At 46.0% G+C, this 20,194-nt stretch overlaps 1 long non-coding RNA gene and 1 pseudogene across 1 annotated transcript; both read left to right on the top strand.

Annotated features, from left to right (window-relative positions):
• Positions 1 to 251: 251 nt before the first annotated feature.
• On the top strand, positions 252 to 1,042 carry LOC145819214 (D-xylose-proton symporter-like 2 pseudogene; annotated as a pseudogene).
• An 8,789-nt stretch (positions 1,043 to 9,831) lies between these two features.
• Positions 9,832 to 10,805, top strand: LOC145819730 (uncharacterized). Its single transcript, XR_014360495.1, has 3 exons — positions 9,832 to 10,082; positions 10,210 to 10,371; positions 10,465 to 10,805. It is a non-coding gene; the product is annotated as an uncharacterized LOC145819730 (long non-coding RNA).
• The last annotated feature ends 9,389 nt before the right edge of the window (positions 10,806 to 20,194 follow it).

Below are 20,194 nucleotides of genomic sequence, written 5' to 3'. Positions count from 1 at the left end.
ATGATGTGTGCGAGTGGACAAATATATTTGGTTTTAGAGAGAAGGATTTTGAAAAGGGAGAGAGAAATGGGATGTGAAGGTGGAATTTCTCATTGGACCATCTCACATGTCCTTTACTTTCTATCTGGTTGGACTTAGTTGGCCATTACCTCTCTCTCGATAAAATAAGAGGGAATGAGGGACAGCATTTGTAAAAGCTAAAAAAGACAGGGTGGGGCTATTAAAAGTAATACTTATCTCTCTCTTAGGGGATGGTTGCAAGTTATACAATTGGCAGCTTTTTGGTTGATACAGTTGCTGGTTGGTACTACATATATGGGGTTGGTAACCCCTTAGCAGTAGTTATGGGGATCGGAATGTGGTGGCTACCTGCATCGCCCAGATGGTTACTTCTATGTGCTATACAGGGAAAAGGCAATACGCAGGATTTAAGACAAACTGCCATATCTTGCTTGTGCGAGCGTCGGGGTGAAGCTATGGGTGAAGATTCAGTTACTGAACATGTAGATGAAATTCTGGCTGAGCTTTCTTATATGGGTGAAGAAAAAGAAGCCTCATTAGCAGAGATGTTCCGGGGGAAATGCTCGAAAGCCCTTCTTGTTGGTGCAGGATTAGTGTTATTTCAGCAGATAACAGGGGCAACCTAGTGTACTATATTATGCTGCTTCAATCCTTCAGAGTGCAAGATTTTCTACAGGATCTGATGCAACAAGAGTCTCTATTCTTCTTGGGGTATTCAAGTTGATAATGACTGGAGTTGCTGTCATGGTTATTGATAAAGTTGGGAGAACACCTTTATTACTTGGTGGTGTCTCCTTTATGGTAGTTTCATTATTTCTTCTGGGATCATATTACACTTTTCTGGATGATGCACCAGCATGTGCAGGAACATCACTTGGATCGCATATCTATTCAAGATATTGAAACTACTGTCAACAGCAGGTCAGCTGTACCTTACTCGCGGGCAGAGATCATGTTTCTGTTAGAGAAACTCGGGGACGATAAAATTATGATACACGAGGATGCCGTGTATATTCTTTGAAGAAATTCAGGTGGAGCCATCCTTAATTCAGTGTATATTCTTGTTATTTTCCGAAGGACTGTTTGGGACTTGGATAGTCATTAATTGAAGAAAAGTAAACAAACATCAATGGTCGGTTTCTCTCCCTGTGGCTGTGTATGCTAGTTATTTGGCACTTAATTTTGCCAGAGAACGAAATTGAGTAGGGATATTGATGGTTAAAGAATTAGATGTTTAATTCAGAAATTGAGACTCTTTAAGCTTTTAAAAAGAAGTACCATTTCTCAATCCATATTCGAGCTACTCTAATTTCATTCTTTGTGAGGTTACATCTGGAATGGATGCTAAGAAATTGAAGTTCTTGAGGCCATAGTAAAGAGTTTGGTGAGAGCAACATTTTGATCGGTGGAGATCAAAATCCGATAAAATCGAAAATTTGAATTTTTGCATGTTTCCTCGTCAAACTTTGAGGTAGGAATTTTCTTTGAGTTATATATATGTTTTGGCAAGATCGAGATGATTTTCGAAATCATCCTTTGATTAGTTTTGAAAATTGATTTTTGATTTAAAAAGATGAGTGATTTTGAAAGTGGGTTTACTTTCTTTTCCTTCTAAAAATAGAAATTGAGGTTTTTGAACTATGTTGATGAAAGAAAGATGTTTTTGGTGAGATTTACTCAAATATTTGAAGATGAATGGTTTTTAGTGAGAAAACCTAAAAATTGGGGATTTTTAAGAAAGATGTTGAAAATCTTTAGAATATGTTGTTATATTTATTTTGTATGTTGAAATAAATGATGTTGAAAATTGTTTATTTATTCTATATAAATGATGGTTTTCCATGGAATAAGATAATTGTTGAAGTTTTGAAAATTGTTGTTTAAAAGTGTTGATATAGTCTTGAAATGACTAAGTTGTTGGAAATGTTTGAAATGCGAGAATTTTGTTATACCTTGGATGAATTAAAATGAAAGTATTTATTCATCTTGTGAAATTGCATTGGCATATCAATTCATTTGATAATGAAGAGCTTTGAAATTTGATTTGAAAACTTTGCATTTAGAAAAAAATGTTGATAAACAAGTTTTCATGAAATGGTTTTGGGGGTAAATACGGTGGTAAGTCTTGACAGGTGGTGTAGAGGATAGGTGTCGAGCCTTCCAGTTAATACTGGTAAAAATAACAAATTGGTAGTACTTGTAAAGTCTACTTGCAGACACCAGCATAGGGATTGAAAGGTGTAGACGTCCCCCGAACGCCCCGGAAGGACGAGGTCCCCCGTTCCGTTCGATATTGGGGTCACTACAGCTCAGGACTCTCAAATTGTCACGGCTCGTAATCTGAACCAAAGAGTCCAAATCCGGCAAATCGTTTTGAGAAAACAGATTTTGAAAGAAGTGCCAAACATGGACTGCTTTGCCAGATACAGAGTCGCCACCTAAATATTTTATTTTGGGGAAATTTAGGAAACCCTGACTCGTTTGCCTAAGGCCACGTGTCCGTCATCACCAAAGTTGCCTCGGCTCGAGAATTGGGTACGATTGGGGAAGGTCACTTCGTGAGCACCCCCGCTTGTCCGATCAAAGATCGGCCTCTACTAACCATGATATCTATTTTTGAAAACATTATGTGTCCTTATTCCGGTTATTAGCCGAGATTACTATGTGATGCGCACAGCATACAAGTATAGACTGGATCGCCTGAATTGGAACAAAACATTTCATGTTTGTTTATTTGAAAATGATTTGATGGTGCTACCCGCAAGTAGGCTAAGATGTGGATTTGCCACCCTCGGGTGGGCTTAGAAAACATGATTTTGCCACTATCTAGTGGGCTTAAAACACACATTTGATGAATTGTTCCAATCCAAATAACCCAACCTTCACCCACAGGCATTCAGGCAGATATATCACATAAGCAATTAGCCTCATCGTAAGCATGCTATTCATGGCAGTCACTCACACGCATGCAAGGATGCTAAAGCATAAAACTTACCGAGTACTCCAAGCCAAAACAGAAGCTAATTAGAAATCTATGCATGATCCTAATTATACAGAAATGCCTAATGCAACACATGCAAAAATGCCACTATAGCAGGCTCGGCTATTATAAACATGGCATATGAAATGCTACAGCTAACATGTATTCAACTTGGAATTGAAAACACAATGCAGTTAGCATGATGTGCCAAGCCCGGTGCATGCAAAACAGATGAATGAATGCAAACATGCTATCATACTGTATGCTAATTGAAACATGCCCTAATCTAACCATCATAAGCGGGTAAATAAAAGGGAGAAAGACGTGGGGTTGGAAGACATACATCACACACGCGCACACTTATTACAGTTGTACCCTCGCGCAGAGGGTCCGAATGAATAATATACAGTCCCGAATAAATATTACAGTCCAAATAATTACAAAATCCTAATTAATTAACAAATTAAACTAGGTAAGCTGTAAACTAGCATGCAAGCTAGGGACTGCCTCGATGCTGCTTCGGATGATGAATGATGCATGCTCGGGTTGCTTGGCACGGAAATCCACTACGATGCCCCAATTAGTCTCTATTTGTGATTGATGCCAAAATGCTGTGCAAGGCCTTTGAAAGGCTACTGATTCTTGATTTGCTGCAACAGAGAGCAGGAAAAGGGCATGGCAATGTATTTTTACAAATGTACGCATGACTACTCTTCAGGGAGTGTAGTCCTCGGTTCTCGTGCCACCAATTACGCATATCGATGCATGATGGCCGAGGAGTCGAATTGCACGACTCAATATGAAATGAATGCACATATAAACACAACAAAACCTAAACTCTATCATGGATAATCCGGAGTGTCGGTGACTGGGAATTGAGACACGCTCCGTCACTCGAAGTACGAAACGTCCCTCGTTTCCCGTGCTCGGGCTAACTCCTATCCCAAGGACAATGCAATATGCATGACATGCATGAATGCAACTAATATACAACCTAGCATTTACAATGCTATGAAATGGCATACACGATGCACGAGGTAACATGGCATACACAATGCGCTAACATACAACCTAGCATACGCAATGCTATGAAATGAAATGGCATACACAATACATAATGGACTTACACCAACACAAGTGGACCTCAGCCACACTCAGATAGGAGGCCATTGGATGAAAATGAGACACTCGAGATGCGTGCACACGTGCACGCAAACCGAGGACCGAACCTAAGGCACAAATGCCACTCTAACAAAGCATGGCAAGGCATGAAACATGGTATGCAAACATGCAAATTTCAGCGCTAAAATATGACCCAACACAGTCCCGAATCATAGAAACATGGCACCCGATGCATGAAATGGGACCCGAAATGCAAAACTAGGCATGCACAATGGCCTATAGCTATACAAAACATGCACTATTTGATCATGAAATGTGAAGACAGATTCAAGGCAGCCCCAAAAAAAGCATGTTTACAGTTTTAAGGAAGGCCAAACAATGAACACAAATAGGGCTAAACCAATATGCAAAAATGGCCCTAAATGTGAGATAAAGAAGCAAGTCACAGCTTCTGGCCCCAAACAAGAGAGGACCCTTCAACAAAGTTGAAGAGGGGCCCAAAACATGATATTTTCCAGTTGGTGGCCAGACCCAAAACCGTGTACAAGAAAGCTCAAAATGCTATGCAAAATAAGGCCAAAAAGAGAGTTATAACACAAAGTATAGAAAGGATGCCTCAAACAGTGAAAGACCCTTAATGAACCATGAAGATGGGGTCAAAATAAGGTCATTTGTAGTTCGGACCAGAACCCAAAAATAGAAGCATAAGAGGCTAACAAATCATGCAAAAATGGAGCCAAAAGAGAGATATAAGGCAAGTGGTAAATGGAAGCCTCAAACAGTGATGAGCCCTTCAACAATGTTTAATAAGGGCTCAAAATAAGCAACTTTACAGTTTATAACATGCCTCAAAACAATTTATACATAGGCCAAAAATACTACACAAGAAAGTTGCATACAAGGGAGCTAATGAAGCAAGTGCAACAAGGAGGCCTCAAACAGTGAGAGGCCCTTAAACAAACATGAAAAATAACTCAAAATAAGCCTAGTTCCAGTTAGGGTCGGAGCCTAAAACAGCAAGAAAGTATGTCTAATGTATTGAACAAAATAAAGCACAAAAAAGGATAATAGGGACTCACCCTTGAAGACTAGTCTTTGGCACCCTTTTGGACCAAGATGCAGCACTCCTAGGCTCCGAAGAACAACCTCCAGCTGCTGGAATGCAGGATGGAAGGGTGGGGCTATGGGTTGGTGAAGAAATGGGTGTAGGACTTGAGAGTTTGGAGCTTGGAAATATAGAGAAAGAGAGATACAAGGCAAGAGGCTTGGGGGGGATTTTTGTAACCCTAATAACAGAGCTGGAGCTGCTGTTATATAGACAAAAGAGGGGGGAAAAAAGGGGGGGAAAATGGAGGGAAAACAATCCAAGTTTCCCTCCAAAAATGCACCCCCCGGATACACAATCTGGGGGGAAAAGAGACGCATTTTGGAATGTGCCTGCAGCAAGGAGCATGGCCGACCGGTTATTGAGGTTGCAGGTGGCCGGCCGGCTACCTCCCATGGCCGTCCGGCCAAGGGTCAAAAGGTTCAATGAGAATTAGTGGCCGGCCATGCCATAAAGGTAGCCTCTCAGGTGTGCACAACACAATTATGTGGTCAAAAGCTGGAGATAGTGGACCAGGAGGGAGAACAACCCACTTCTCAAAGGGGTTCAAAAGGTTCAAAAGCAATTACTGGCCGGCCACCAAATGTTGGTGGCCTCCCAGATGTGTACATCACAAATATGGGGTTTAGGGTGCAAGAAAATGGCCCAAGGGTGGTCAACATTGGCTTTGAAGTGAGGAAAAACGGGCGACGGAGGGCGATGAAGGGATAAAGTTGGCTGACAGAACAATTACTGGCCTCCCACCCTTCTACGGCCTTCTTACCACTGAAATAGAGGTCCCTGCAAAAAAAATGAACCAAAACCGATGCAAAATGAAGGTTCGGGGGCCGAAACGCGCAGCCCGAGGCCCCGAAAACTGACTGTTAGGCACCGGAAGTGGTGTTCGACCATGAAGTTGGTTTCCCGAGCCACAGTGTCCCTCAAAAGGGAGCAAATAAGATGTATGCCAAAAGCCGGAGCAAACGGAGGTGGTTAAGCGGTCCCGAACCGAGGCACACGGCCAACGGCTCCGAAAAATCGGAAACCGGACTCCAAACGAGCAAAATGGCCTACGACCGCGAAATGTAGCCTACGGCCACTGAGAGATAATCCATGGGACCTCTCCCTCCCTTCGGGAAGAGAAAACAGGGAAAATAGAGCCTGGTTCGCAAACCGAGGCAAAGCATGAAAGAGTCCGGAAGTCTAGAGGCAAGGCTCGCAGCCGAGACTCTGAAACCTCTAAACGAGCACGCTATGCAACATCACCAAGCGCTCAATCGGTGACGTCTGAGTCTTAAGGTCGGTCAAAAATGGGGTGTCTACAGTTACCCCTCTTTGACAGAACTCGGAAGTCACAAGTGACAGGAGTGAATTTCAAAGCCCAGAGACGACCCATTTTTGACAAGGCCGAAGACTTAGACAAACATACAAAATAAACAGAGATGTGCCCGCAGGCATACCCGCAGGCAGGGGCAAAATGCAACTGACAATGCAAGAAGCCGAAGGTAACTCAATGATCGTGTAAATGCAGCAAGCTGTAATGAAGCAAGTATTCACAAATAGATGCAACAGTTTTAAGCAAGAATGCAAAGCAACAACTATATTTCATGCAGTTAAGAATCCAGAGAATTATTCAATTCTCGTCGCGTCTCACACGGAGAAGATACGATACCTGCGCGATTCGTCTGGTCACACCAGCCTCAAATGAACCGTACATACAATATCGTGCCTGCAAAAGAAACTCAACAAGCACAACATATCTAACAATGTACTATTCAATGTGATATCGACTGTAGACAATCACGGTGTTGGATAGACAAGTGCATCGCAATGCGGGAAGAAACGCGCGTTTCGGCGAGGGTGACTCGATCACGGCCTCCGGTTCACCTCCCGAAGAGGTTACAACATGTTAAGAAGGATATACTTCACTTTCGATGAGTAAACGATGAGACATGCATCGGAAGTTGAAGCTGAAGTTTCGGTGGAGCGATTTCGTAACAGAGAGTGCACTTCTCTTGTACTTTTTCAAGTCTCGGGGACTCCAATCTTCCTCAAAATTTGCAGGGACCTTGGAGGGCATGTGGGGAACACCACCGGCCAGTTTTATTGGGAAAGGGAGACCACCGGCCATTTTTTGAAAAGGAAATGGCCGGCCTGCCAGAAAAAGTGACCGGCTGGCCACTTTGCCAAATCCGGGGGCAGTTTTGTCTTTTCGGCCTCTTTTCTTTAAATACATCCATCCAAACATTTCGGGCTCACAAGTGCAGCTCCGAAATCTTCTTCTCTAGCTTCCCAAACCATTTTCTCCCTCATATTTGTGCCCTATACGCATTTTCCAACGTCCTACGCAAGTTGTTTTCGCGAAATCTTTCAGTTTTAAGCACTTTGAACTGATTAAATTTTGGTTTCGGGGCTTCTTTTATCATTTTCGCCACTTGAGGTGAGTTTGTCTCAATATTTGGAAGATTTTCTCGGGAGTTGACTTTTGTTGACTTTTTCATTTCCCTAGAGTTGACTTTTTCCAATTTTGGCTCATTTTTGCTCATTTTTGCCCCTTTTGCAGATTTCTTGAAATGGCGGGTCAATTTCCCTACGTCGGAGGTTCTCCAGGTGCCGGAGGCGAGCCTGACATCATGTCCTTGCCTTCGAGGGTTCGCCCCTTCATCCCCGAGAGGTATGACCCACCAGTACACGTTCTCCCGCGGGCTGTTTTCCATCATTTCACCGATTTTGACGAGCGAGCACCCAGGGATCTCCTTCTGCGGGAGCCAGAGTATCATCTCTCCTACGAGGCACGAGAGGTATTTACTTCATTCCTACCTTTTCTGTAACATATTACGAATTTTTCTTGCATTATGCTTGCACTCTGAATACACGGTCTTATCACTTGAATTCCTGAGCACTCAGCCCATAAATTGATTGTGAACACATGGCACACATCAGTTGAGGGTTGAACACGCAGCCCAACACACTGATTTTCTGAACACACAGCCCAAATTGATGGTGAACAGCACACACTGATTGAGATTTGAACACATAGCCCAAACACTGATTTTCTAAACACACAGCCCAAATTGACGGTGAACACGCAGCACACACTGATTGAGATTTGAACACGCAGCCCAAACACTAATTTTCTGAACACACAGCCCAAATTGATGGTGAACACGCAGCCCAAAACATTGATTTTCTGAACACACAGCCCAAATTGGAGGTGAACACACAGCACACACTAATTGAGAGTTGAATACGCAGCCCAAACACTGACTTTCTGGACACACAGCCCAAATTTATTGTGAACACGCAGCCCACTTACTGATTGGGATTTGAACACGCAGCCCAAACACCAATTTTCTGATCACACAGTCCAAAACACTGATTTCTGAACACACAGCCCAAATTGAAGGTGAACACACAGCCCACACTGATTGAGATTTGAACACGCAGCCCAAATCACTAATTTTCTAAACACACAGCCCAAAACACTGATTTTTTGTTTTGAACACACAGCCCAAATTGATTGTGAACACGCAGCCCACACTGATTGAGATTTGAACACGCGGCCCAAATACTAATTTTCTGAACACACAGCCCAAAATACTGATTTTCTGAACACACAGTCCAAATTGATTGTGAACACGCAGCCCACGCTGATTGAGAGTTGAACACGCAGCCCAAATCACTAAATTTCTGAACACACAGCTCGATTTGAAAGTGAACACGCGGCCCACTTATTGAGAGTTGAACACGCAGCCCAAAACATTGATTTTCTGAACACAACCCATAAATTGATGGTGAACACGCAGCACACACTGATTGAGAGTTGAACACATAGCCCAAACACTGATTTTCTGAACACACAGCCCAAATTGATTTTCTGAACACACAGCCCAATTTGAAAGTGAACACGCAGCCCACTTATTGAGAGTTGAACACGTAGCCCAAAACATTGATTTTCTGAACACACAGCCCATAAATTGATGGTGAACACGCAGCACACACTGATTGAGAGTTGAACACACAACCCAAACACTGATTTTCTGAACACACAGCCCAAATTGATTTTCTGAACACACAGCCCAATTTGAAAGTGAACATGCAACCCGCTGATTTTATTTTGCACGCAGGCTATTCATTTTATTTGCACGCAGCTTATTCATTTTATTTGCACGTAGCTTATTCATTTTATGCTGAAACATGTGTTCATTCTGAATGCAGGTGACTTCTCGCACTGTGCGGGGGTATGGCTCTACCGCGGCGAGAGACTGGTATGCTGAGCTCTCGGAGGCCATCCGGGATTTGGTTGACTTAGCAGGGTTCGGGCCCTTCTGTACTGGGCTATCTCGTTGTCCTTCCAGGAGGACGCTGATGGCCGCCCTGGTGGAGAGATGGTGGGACACCACCAACTCTTTCCATTTCTCTGCCACAGGGGACATGACTATGACCTCTTTTGACTTCGCTGTATTGACCGGCCTTGATGTGGGAGGCTGGGCGATCCCATATGATGAGGACATAGGCCAGTGGGAGGCCGCTTGGATATATCTGCTGGGGGCTCGCCCGCCTGTTGACAGAGCTTCGGGGAGAGTCCAATACACCTGGTTCTCTTCCCATTTTCGGTGGGTGGAGATGGAGCCCGGGACTCCTGAGGAGGCAGCACAGTATGCCCGCGGCTTTTTGATGTTCCTCTTCGGGACCACTCTGTTTGCCGATAGAGGGAACACTGTTGGGCTTTATCTGTTGAGTGCCTTGGTGGACCTGTCACAGGTCAGGCGGTATGACTGGGGTGGTGCCGACTTGGCCACCCTTTATTGCTACATGAGCGCGACCTCACGCGGACGGGGGGACTTACTTGGCGGCTATTGGAGAGCCTGGGAGGTACTTTCTGCCCTTTTGATTTATATTTCTGCTTCTCATTACCTGCACATCGCACACACGGTGCACTTTATACTCTGTATCGTGCATTTTGCCCTCAACACTTCATATTCTGCTTTATTTTCTACAGTTGTGGGTCTATGTATATTTCCCGACATTGGCCCTGGAGTTGATGGTAACGGGACCTCTCGTGACCCCGTACTCACTTGTGTTTGAAGGCTAGCACCGGCCAAGGCCTCGGGAGTCTCTCCTTTACCTGCGACAGTATTTCGACACGGTGCGCTCATCGGAGGTACTTCAGAACTCTCAGTTCTTTCTGTTTTCATCTTTGATTCGTCCTGTACATCTTCGATTTCTGCTTGGTTTATGCACCTGTTATCTGCAGATTACATGGCAGCCCTGGGCGCCCTTAGGTGAGGGTCTCCGATTCCAGTTTGCCGGAGGGTGGGGTGCCTCCCGGTACAGGCTCCTGTTCGAAGGGCCGGTTGGTAGGGCCTTTTTTCTGGGGGAGCGTTTCTTGCGTCAGGTCTGGGGGTACACTTCTCAGGACCCTCCCTCAACACCCCCGGTCGATATGCGGATTGCTGATGTGCTTATTTTCCGGGATGTTGTTAATGCTATGCTGGGTACTGATGCTTTGCTATATCTTGAGGAGGGGGATTACGCCACTTACCGTCACACATACCTGATGCCTCCATTGACGGGAGTTCGCACTCCGATGATGAGGCCTGCTAGTATGCCATCTTCTAGCCAGGCCCTGGCTCGGGCTGCAGACGCCCCTTCCACCAGCAGGGCTGGTACATCTAGAGGTGGGGGTGGATCGGTTCCCCCGATTCCTCCGACTTTTCCTCATCCCAGGTGGCCGGACATGCCGACTGAGCTGATGGAGTGGCAGTATGGGACTACCTCTCTGATTTTGATCCCGATAGAGCCTTCAATGCCCGGTCATCGATATGTCAGAGACCCCGACTCGCCACCGGTATGTTTTACAGCTTTGATTCATTACTCAGATATTTGGACGTTCATTCCTTTACTGACACCCTTGCCTTGGCATCTGCAGCCCCCTGTTGAGTATATGGATCAGGTGCTCGAGATGGTAGCCTCACTTGAGGGGATGGTCCTACGGAGGGAGGCACAGTTGTCTATCATGGGCTTCCAGGTACCCTTTAGTTTTCTGGAATTTATCATACTTTTGATGACATGTTGATTTCTACTGCATTGATAGGCTACTTGTGTAGAGCACATCTGACACACACCCCACTTGTACATTGTGTTTACATGTGCCCACTTCATGTAGTTTTTGCTTGTATCTGCATCTGATGTACATATTTAGACTGTTGTATTTAAATTGAACTCTTTGTTCTCAGATGCCTCCGGTATATGCTCAGCCGCAGGCCGGGCCACCTGGGCCTTCTCAGGGAGCTGGGCCTTTTCACGAAGCTGGGCAGTCCAGGCCTTTTTCACGGAGCTGGGCCATCCAGGCCTTTCTGAGGAGCTGGGCCATCCAGGCCTTTTCGAGGGGAGGGGTCGTCTCGCAGACGCAGGGCACATATTGTGGAGGAGGAGCCTAGTGAGGATGAGGAGGAGGAGGTTGCAGACCGTCAGTCGGAGACATCTGCTGACAGGGAGGACGGCTCTAGTCTTGGTTCCGGGAGTGGAGGCGAGGCTGAGAGGGATCCCGAGGATGACGACTCCGATTCAGATGATGGCGATGGCGATGGTGGCGGAGAGTCTATTCCGCAGAAGAGGACGAAGAGGGCCTCTTATTACCGTTCTTGAGAGCGCAGATGCGGCTGTTTCCTGTTTTATTTATCTTTTTGCTAGTAGTTGTAGCACATTGTACATTATCGGGCAGTTTTATTCTCTGTAAAACTTGTGCCTTAGTCTGTAAAATGTTGAAACAAATGAGGCATGATGGGATGAAACAGTTTTTAAAAAAAAGTATTGTATTTTAAACATTTAGCATCATATCGCATCATTCTGCATCATAATGAGATTGAATGAAAATGTGCATTGTGCATTTTGCCCAGTCAGGTAGTGAACCGACGCAACAACTTAACTTTCTAAGATATAACAAAACCTTAGCAAGTTTACAATTCGATAAACAAAACACAATAGTGTTGACAACTCGATAAACAAGACTCAAACTAAAAGCTTAAACAAAGAGTAACAACTCAAAAACACAAAACACGACAGCCCGACAAACAACTCGATAAGCAAAACGACAACTCGATAAACAAAACAACAACTCGATAAACAAAACTTAACAGAACAAAGTGTACTTCGGACGATCTGGGCAACGGAACGCATCCAAAACAGAGGAAAATAGAGGCCTTCGACACATCCGTTGCATGGAAATACTTGAAACTTTCCCTCGGAGGGTAAAACAGGGCTGAAGACACACATTGGAGCATGGCCGGCCACTTTTGGGAGCCGGCCGGCCAAATTTATTGTAGAGGGGAGGCCACCGGCCAGTTTTGAAACAAGAAATGGCCGCCCTGCCAGAAAAGATGGCCGGCCAGCCACTTAGCTCACAATCACCCAATTTTTGACACTTGTCCCCCTGAATAGTGTTTTTTCCTCTTTAAAAGCCTTAGCTTCGTGTTTTGATTCAATTCACCTTAGTTTTGCACAAAAATGGAGGCGTTTCTCGTTGAAAATCTCACAGCTTGGATCACTTCTCTAGATGGCTCGAAAAATTTGAACTTTCGGGGTTTCGGCTTGAATGCAATATTCACGCTGAGCCGCACCCCGCTACATCTCCCTTTCCTCCATGCCGCGGCGAGGTTTTGGAACCCGGTGACGCATGTCTTTAGCTTCGGCGGGCAAGAGGTATGTCCAACTTTTGAAGATTTTCAAGTTTTGATGGAGTCTGAATGTCATGAAGAGATCTTGCCCCAGTTCCGCTTTGGGCACGCCCAAGCTTTAGGGCGGATGTGTGGACTCACCGCGCATGATGCCCGGTCTCTGATCTGTAATGGGGAACTGGATATCCTTGGTTTGATCCATCGCTTTTCTGACGCCGGTGACAGCAGTAACCATTATTGGCAAGGTTTCCGACAACACGCCCTTTGCTTGTGCCTGCTGTCTCACTTTTTGCTTTCCCCGAGCTTTGGCGGATTTAGCATTCGTCTGATTGAAGTCGCTCAAGGCTTGAAAGAAGGAAAGAGCTGCATCGCCATGACCTTGGCCGAGACGCTGATGGGCTTGGATTCTATCTATCGCCGGGAGACGACTAGATTTGCTGGGAGTCCACTGCTGTTGCAGGTAATGTTTCCCACCCAAACTTACATATGTATTTGCTCGGCCCTCAGGCTCGGTTTTTCTCACAAAACCCTTTTCTCACTTTTCTCTCACCGTACATCTCTCTATTCTTCATTCTCTCATTTTTCGACCCTCCCCAGGTATGGTTAATGGACAAATTGCAGGTTGTGGACTCTTGCCCGGCCTACTCAGCTCGAGGCTATTTCTTTCGACAACGCCTAGTCGACGCCCCTGATGAAAAGTGGTGGTTTGATTGGATGTGCAATTTGTCCACAGATCGCATTGCTTGGCGTTGTCCTTGGCTCAATCTCCCGACAATGAGCTATAGCATGTCCCGGCTGATCGGGATCCAGTTGATTGGTATAACCCACTGTGTGTTCTACTTTCCGTTCCGGTTCTTGCGCCAGTTCGGTCATGATCAGATTTGCCCACCAGAGGGGATTGAGTACCCGGCTACTTTCCTGGTCCAAGGTGCACAGCTTGCCCGATATGCCACAGCATGGAGGACTAGAGAGCTCTTGGCCCCTGCTCCCACTTTCAATTGCACTTTGTCTGACGAGTGCTTGGACTGGCTCAATGAGGAGGCACAGGTTGGGCCTAGCTTAGCGTCAAAGGCTTCGACCAGCTCTAGGAGGGGGTACAGGGATACTTGACTTGACTATGCCCCGGATTTATTGCTTTATTAGTACTTTCAAGTTTTCTTTATGAATGTAATAAAAAGCAACTTCGATTGTATGCAAGAGCAGGAGAACTCTGTTTTGAAATCAATGAAATTGAAGGTTGTGGTACTGAAAATTTTCCGCTTTGGTCTAAAAATGGTCTTAGTTGTAAAGAGATTAATTTGAACAAAGTCAACTTTTATTAAAACTTTTCAAAACCATTTTCGATATGGATCAGAACTGGACACGCCTAAGATCTGTCACTGAGATGCACAACCCCAGATCCCTGCAACTGGAAAGTTGCCCCTAGTTTGAAGAGTACCGCGGCACTGCATGGCAACGGAAAGTTGCCCCTAGTCTGAATAGCGCTGCACCGTCGTGGTAACGGAAAGTTGCCCCTAGTCTGAATAGCACTGCACCGGAGATCGCGATAAATGCTGATGGATAAAGATGACTGAGATGGTCAAAATGGACAAAGTTGATCGGGGAAAAGTTTATGGCTGAACTTCAGGGAGAAGTTGCCTACGTATCCCAAAGATGGGAATCAAGCCTTACGTAGTTCAGGCTTAGGTTCACTCGGGTATTTTCACTCTCCTTTTCCGCTCTAACTTTTGCCAAGGTCGCCCTTTGCGGGTTTTCAACCTTGCGAGCTTAGTTTTTATATTTTCCAATTTTTTGTGCTCTAACTTTTGCCTAGGTCGCCCTTTCGGGTTTTCGGCCTAGCGAGCCTCTCAGGGGTAATATTTCTTCAACTTGTCCATGTTGATTGGTTGGGAGAACTCTAGGCCATCTAGATCCATCAAAACCACAGCTCCACCCGACCAGATAGCTTTGATGATGTAGGGACCAGTCTAATTGGGTTTGAACTTGCCCCTTGGGTCGTGGATGGGAGCTCAGTTGTCCTTGAGTACCAAATCTCCTTCCTTTAGATTCCTAGACTTAACTTTTTTGTTAAAAGCCCGGGCAATTCTGCGCTGATAGCCTTGAACATGGTACAGTGCTTTCAGTCTTCTCTCGTCAAAAAGCATGAGTTATCAAATCTGCTCTGCTGCCAATCTGCTTCGGCTATTTGACACTCAGCCAATACTCGTAATGATGGAACCTCAATCTCGATAGGTAGAACGGCCTCCATCCCATAAACCAATGAATACGGAGTCGCTCCGGTAGAAGTTCTGATTGAAGTCCTGTAGCCCCATAGAGCAAATGGCAGCTTATCTAGCCAATCCCGGTAGGTGTCTACCATCTTCTGCAGTATGTGTTTGATATTCTTGTTGGCGGCCTCGACCGCCCCGTTGGTTTGCGGTCGGTATGTAGATGACTTATGGAAAGCCACGTTGTATTTCTCCAACAAGTCAATCACTTCCTTCTTGAAGTGGGAACCATTATCTGAAACGATCTCGTTCGGGACCCCATAGCGACAAATGATGTTGCTTCTGATAAACTTTGCAACGTGTGACGCCTTCAACACCGCATACGATTGGGCCTCGGCCCACTTCGTGAAATAATCTATCGCAACCAGGATGAACTCATGCCCATTCGACCCTTTCGGAGTGACAGCCCCGATCACATCGATTCCCCAAACTGAAAATGGCCATGGCGAAGTCATGTTGTACAGCTTCGACGGCGTGATGTTCATGCGGTTTGCATGAATCTGACACTTGTGGCATCGCCGAACAAAACTAATACAATCCTCCTCCATGGTGGACCAGTAATAACCCTGTCTGAGAATCTTCCGTGCTAGCATTACTCCGTTCATATGCGCACCGCATTCTCCTCCATGGATGGCCTCCATCAGGCGCTTTGATTACTCGGCTTCAACACACAGCTTGTGCATTCCCAGATGACCTCTCTTATACAGCTTACCCCCACAGATGATGAACTGGACGGCAATTCTTCTGATTGCCCTTTTATCCTTGGCATTTACCCCTGACGAGTATGCTTCTTTTTCCAAGAAATTCCAAATGTCATAATACCAGGGGTTTTCGTCCTGAACCTTATCTATAGCAGCGATCGACTCATAGGCTGGCGCAAATTTCTGGTCAATGACGACTGGACGCATCCGGATTCCAAATGGGATGTCTATCATGGAAGATGGAGTTGCTAAAGAATCTGCGAACCTGTTGTTCTCTCTTGGAAGATGAGCAAAGTTTAGCTTTTCAAACCGAGGAATTAACAAGTCCAAGGCCTGGTAGTACATCATCATCTTTTCTTCTTTGACTTTCCAGTCTCCGTTTGCCTGAGATACAACAAGGTTTGAATCCCCGATGACGTCCAAACGCCTTGCCCCTAGTTCCAGGGCCGCTTCTAAGCCGGCAATGCACGCCTCATATTCTGCTTCGTTGTTCAAAACTTTGAACCGGAGTTTGAAGGCTAGAGGGATATGGGAATTGTCGGGTGCTATCAGCAACACCCCTATCCCATATCCGTACTGATTTGATGCTCCGTCAAAGTACATCGTCCAATGTTCGTCGTCAATGTGCAAAATGGCTTCATCTGGGAATAAGTACTCCACTGCTTCACATTCTTCGACTGAATGATCGGCCAAGAACTCTGCCACTGCTCTTCCTTTGACTGACTTGCGTGTCACATATTTCAGATCGAATTCGGAGAGCAACAGCAGCCAACGAGCTAGCCTACCCGTAAGTGCCGGTTTTTCGAAAAGGTATTTGATGGGATCCAGTCGTGAAACCAACATTACGAAGTGAGCTAACAAGTAGTGCCGCAGCTTCCTGGTAGCCCATACCAAAGCTAAGCAAGCCTTCTCGAGCGGAGTGTAGCGGGTCTCGTAGTCCAACATCTTCTTGCTCAGATAGTAGATGGCCCTCTCCACCTTATCCTCTGATTCTTGTGCGAGCATGCAGCCCATTGTAGTCTCAGTCACTGAAAGGTACAATATCAACGGTTTCCCCGGCTCTGGTGGTGACAACACGGGCGGGTTCTGTAAATATTTCTTGATCTGTTCGAAAACAGCTTGGCATCGCCCGTCCCATTGGAATTTCTTGCCTTTCTTCTGGAGACCAAAAAGTGGTTCACAAGTCAAGGTTAATTTTGAGATAAACCGTCTTATGAATTGCACTTTACCCAGAAAGCCTCGCACCTCTTTTTCAGTCCTTGGTGGTGGCATTTCTAAGATGGCCTTGATTTTTGAAGGGTCGACCTCGATGCCCCTTTGTGTAATCAGAAATCCCAGCATTTTTCCCGCTGTAACACCGAACGTACACTTCTGAGGATTTACCCGCAACCAGAATTCCCTGATCCTTTGAAAGAACTTTTGCAAGGCGGTGTAGTGGCCCTCTCTTTCTTTGGACTTGACAATCATGTCGTCCACATACACCTCAACCTCTTTGTGGATCATGTCGTGCAATATTGTGGTCGCGGCCCGTTGATAAGTAGCTCCAGCATTCTTCAACCCAAACGGCATTACTCTGTAGCAGTATGTTCCCCACGGGGTGGTGAATGCAGTCTTTTCTCTGTCTTCTGGTGCCATTACTATCTGATTGTACCCTGAGAAGCCATCCATGAATGAAAGCAAAGCATGCCCTGCTGTGAAATCGATCAACTCATCAATATGCGGTAAGGGAAAGTCGTCCTTCGGACTAGCTCTGTTCAAATCCCTGAAATCCACGCATACCCGGATCCTGCCATCCTTCTTCGGCACTGGAACGATGTTGGCCAACCAAGTCGGGTATTCAGATACCAGCAGGAAGCCTGCATCGATTTGCTTGGTGACCTTGTCCTTAATCTTGAGAGCCCAGTCCGGGCGAATCCTTCTAAGTTTTTGCTTGACAGGTCGGGCCTCGAGGTCAAGGGGGATCCGGTGCTGTACAATCTCAGGATCGATCCCAGGCATGTCTTCGTAGGACCACGCAAAAACATCTTTGAAATCTTTTAGTAAAGCGACTAAGCGCTCGCGTTCCTCCGAAGACAACGTGGACCCGATCTGGACCAGCCGCGGGTCCTCCTCAGTACCAATATTCACGGTAATGATTTCATCCGTTAAGGGTTTAACAAATCTCTCCTGCTCCTGCTCAATTAAACGTTGTAAAATCGGAGGAATTTCGTCCTCGTCGTTTTCATCAAAATTTTGAAAGTCTGAGTTTATGCAATAAATTAAGGGCACAGAAAAGTACTCAGAAACCACAGTTACTTGATTCTCATTAAGCACATCCAAATCGTCCGAATTCTCGGTTACAACTGACTCAAATGAGAAAGAAAAAGATGACCTGGACATAACTGTGGCATCCGGGTTATCATCCCCAAGATTACCAGACTCAGACTCAGTCGAGCTGGAACCTGATTCCGACTCACAAGATTCGGTGGAATCAGATTCCGGCTCACTACCTGACCCGATGCTGCTGGACAAAAATCCTTCCTCGTACGGCCAAGTGAGAGAGGACGCGATAGATGCATCCAAAATAGTCGCTGGAAGGCCCGCAGCCGTTTCATCCCCAATCATGGAAACCGAGGAGTTATCCCCCAAGCACTTTTGGTCGATCGAAGGATCTGAAAGTAGACATACCAGTGCTACCCCCATCTCAAGTTCGGTGCTCTCGGAATCCACTGCCTTACACTGCCTAACCTCAGCTGATGGGTCTGTCTGCTCTTCGACAACGTCATCCCCGGGTAGTTGCAGGTCGAAGAAGATCTCAAAACCCGGCACGCGCTTCCTCTCCGCGTTCAGCCATGGTTCTGGGAAGCCGCAAAACGGAAAGTCCTCCCCCTCCCGGACGAAGCGTCCGTTTAGGGTACCCTGAATGGGCCGATGCATTAACTCAAAAGGCTTCCCTGCCTTCTTTGCTCTGGCTCTTCCGGCCATCTCTTTACCCTTCCTCACCCAGTCCTCTTTGGTGGGTAGATAACCCAATCCAAAGGTGTGAGGGTTGTGTGGCACTTCGGCCAATGCTGCGACGCCCTTCCAGCCGCTCTTTCCCAATCCCATTCCAGGGATGTGTTGTAACTTGTTCATGAGGTAGACGGATTGAGCACTGACGTACACCCCCTCATTCACAGCCATAATATTCTGCACCACTCAAGCCTTGGCCAAAGTGAACCCTGATAAGAACACATCCTCAGTGCCATGCTCGATTTCCAAGACTGGTGTGGACACTTCCTGCGGCGGATGGATTGATGAATTCCCTAAAACAATAGCCACCCCCTTCCCATGAGGGTACTTCAACATCTGATGTAAAGTGGAAGAGACTACCTTGACCTGGTGCAACCACGGTCGTCCTAAAAGTAGGTTGAAGGTTGCGGGAACGTCCAAGACATGGAATTCAATGCTGTGTTGTCCGGAACCAACCTGGGTTTGAATTTTGACAGTCCCCATCACTTTCCTGCTAGTATTATCGTATGCTCTGATTACTTGAGTAGTCGGCACGAAGTCCGCGGGCTTTAACCCGATTGCATACGCTGTTCTGGTCGGGCAGACATTGATGGCGGACCCGGTATCAACAAGTACCACCGGTATCTACTTATCTCTACATTCCACGGAAATGTAGAGGGGTTTGTTGTGATTTGTGCCCTCAGGCGGTAGTTCCTTGTCTGAAAAGGTTAATGTCGGGGAACCTCCTCCCGGAAAAACCAGCCCAACCAGCTGTTCTGGTGTAGTATCTATAGAGAGTTTGGACTTGTCCATAGCAGATAAGACAGCTTGTCTATGTACTCGCGACGCCATAAGCAGTCCCAAGATGGAGATGTCTGCTTGTATCTTCTTCAGCTGTTTCAGTACAGCTTTCTCTTCGATCTGCTTCTCCTTTTGTTTCTCAGCTTCTTTATCCTTCCCAGATGCCTCGGGTTGGTCTAGGTGCGGAGGTTTAAAGTACCGCCCGCTTCTTGTCATGTGATCAACCTCATCGAGGTACCAGGTGTCATCCGGTTGATTGTTTCCCCAGTCTTCGTCTGTGTGGGCAAGACATAAGTCATCGTCTTCCCACCACATTCCACTGGCATTCAAAAGGCACCTGTCTGGTTCGGGCATGTTTGTACTCACAGCACTTTCAGCCTGCATGCTCACAGCATCCCCTGTTCTTGTGCCCTCAGCACTTCCGATCCCCTCATGGATTTTGGCTTTCCCGGTTCTCTCAGAACCCTGTTGTTCTACCTGTGTCAATGCAGTTTGTTGTTCAACTTTCCCTGCATTCACAATGCTTCCGTCCTTAGTGAAATTCTTCGTACCGGCGCTCTCCGGCAATG

Source organism: Camellia sinensis, chromosome 2 (assembly GCF_055761805.1).
Source record: "Camellia sinensis isolate YWXY chromosome 2, ASM5576180v1, whole genome shotgun sequence".
NCBI lineage: Eukaryota > Viridiplantae > Streptophyta > Magnoliopsida > Ericales > Theaceae > Camellia > Camellia sinensis.
Note: the sequence above shows the minus strand (reverse complement) of the source record. Positions and strands in the feature narration are given on the sequence as shown.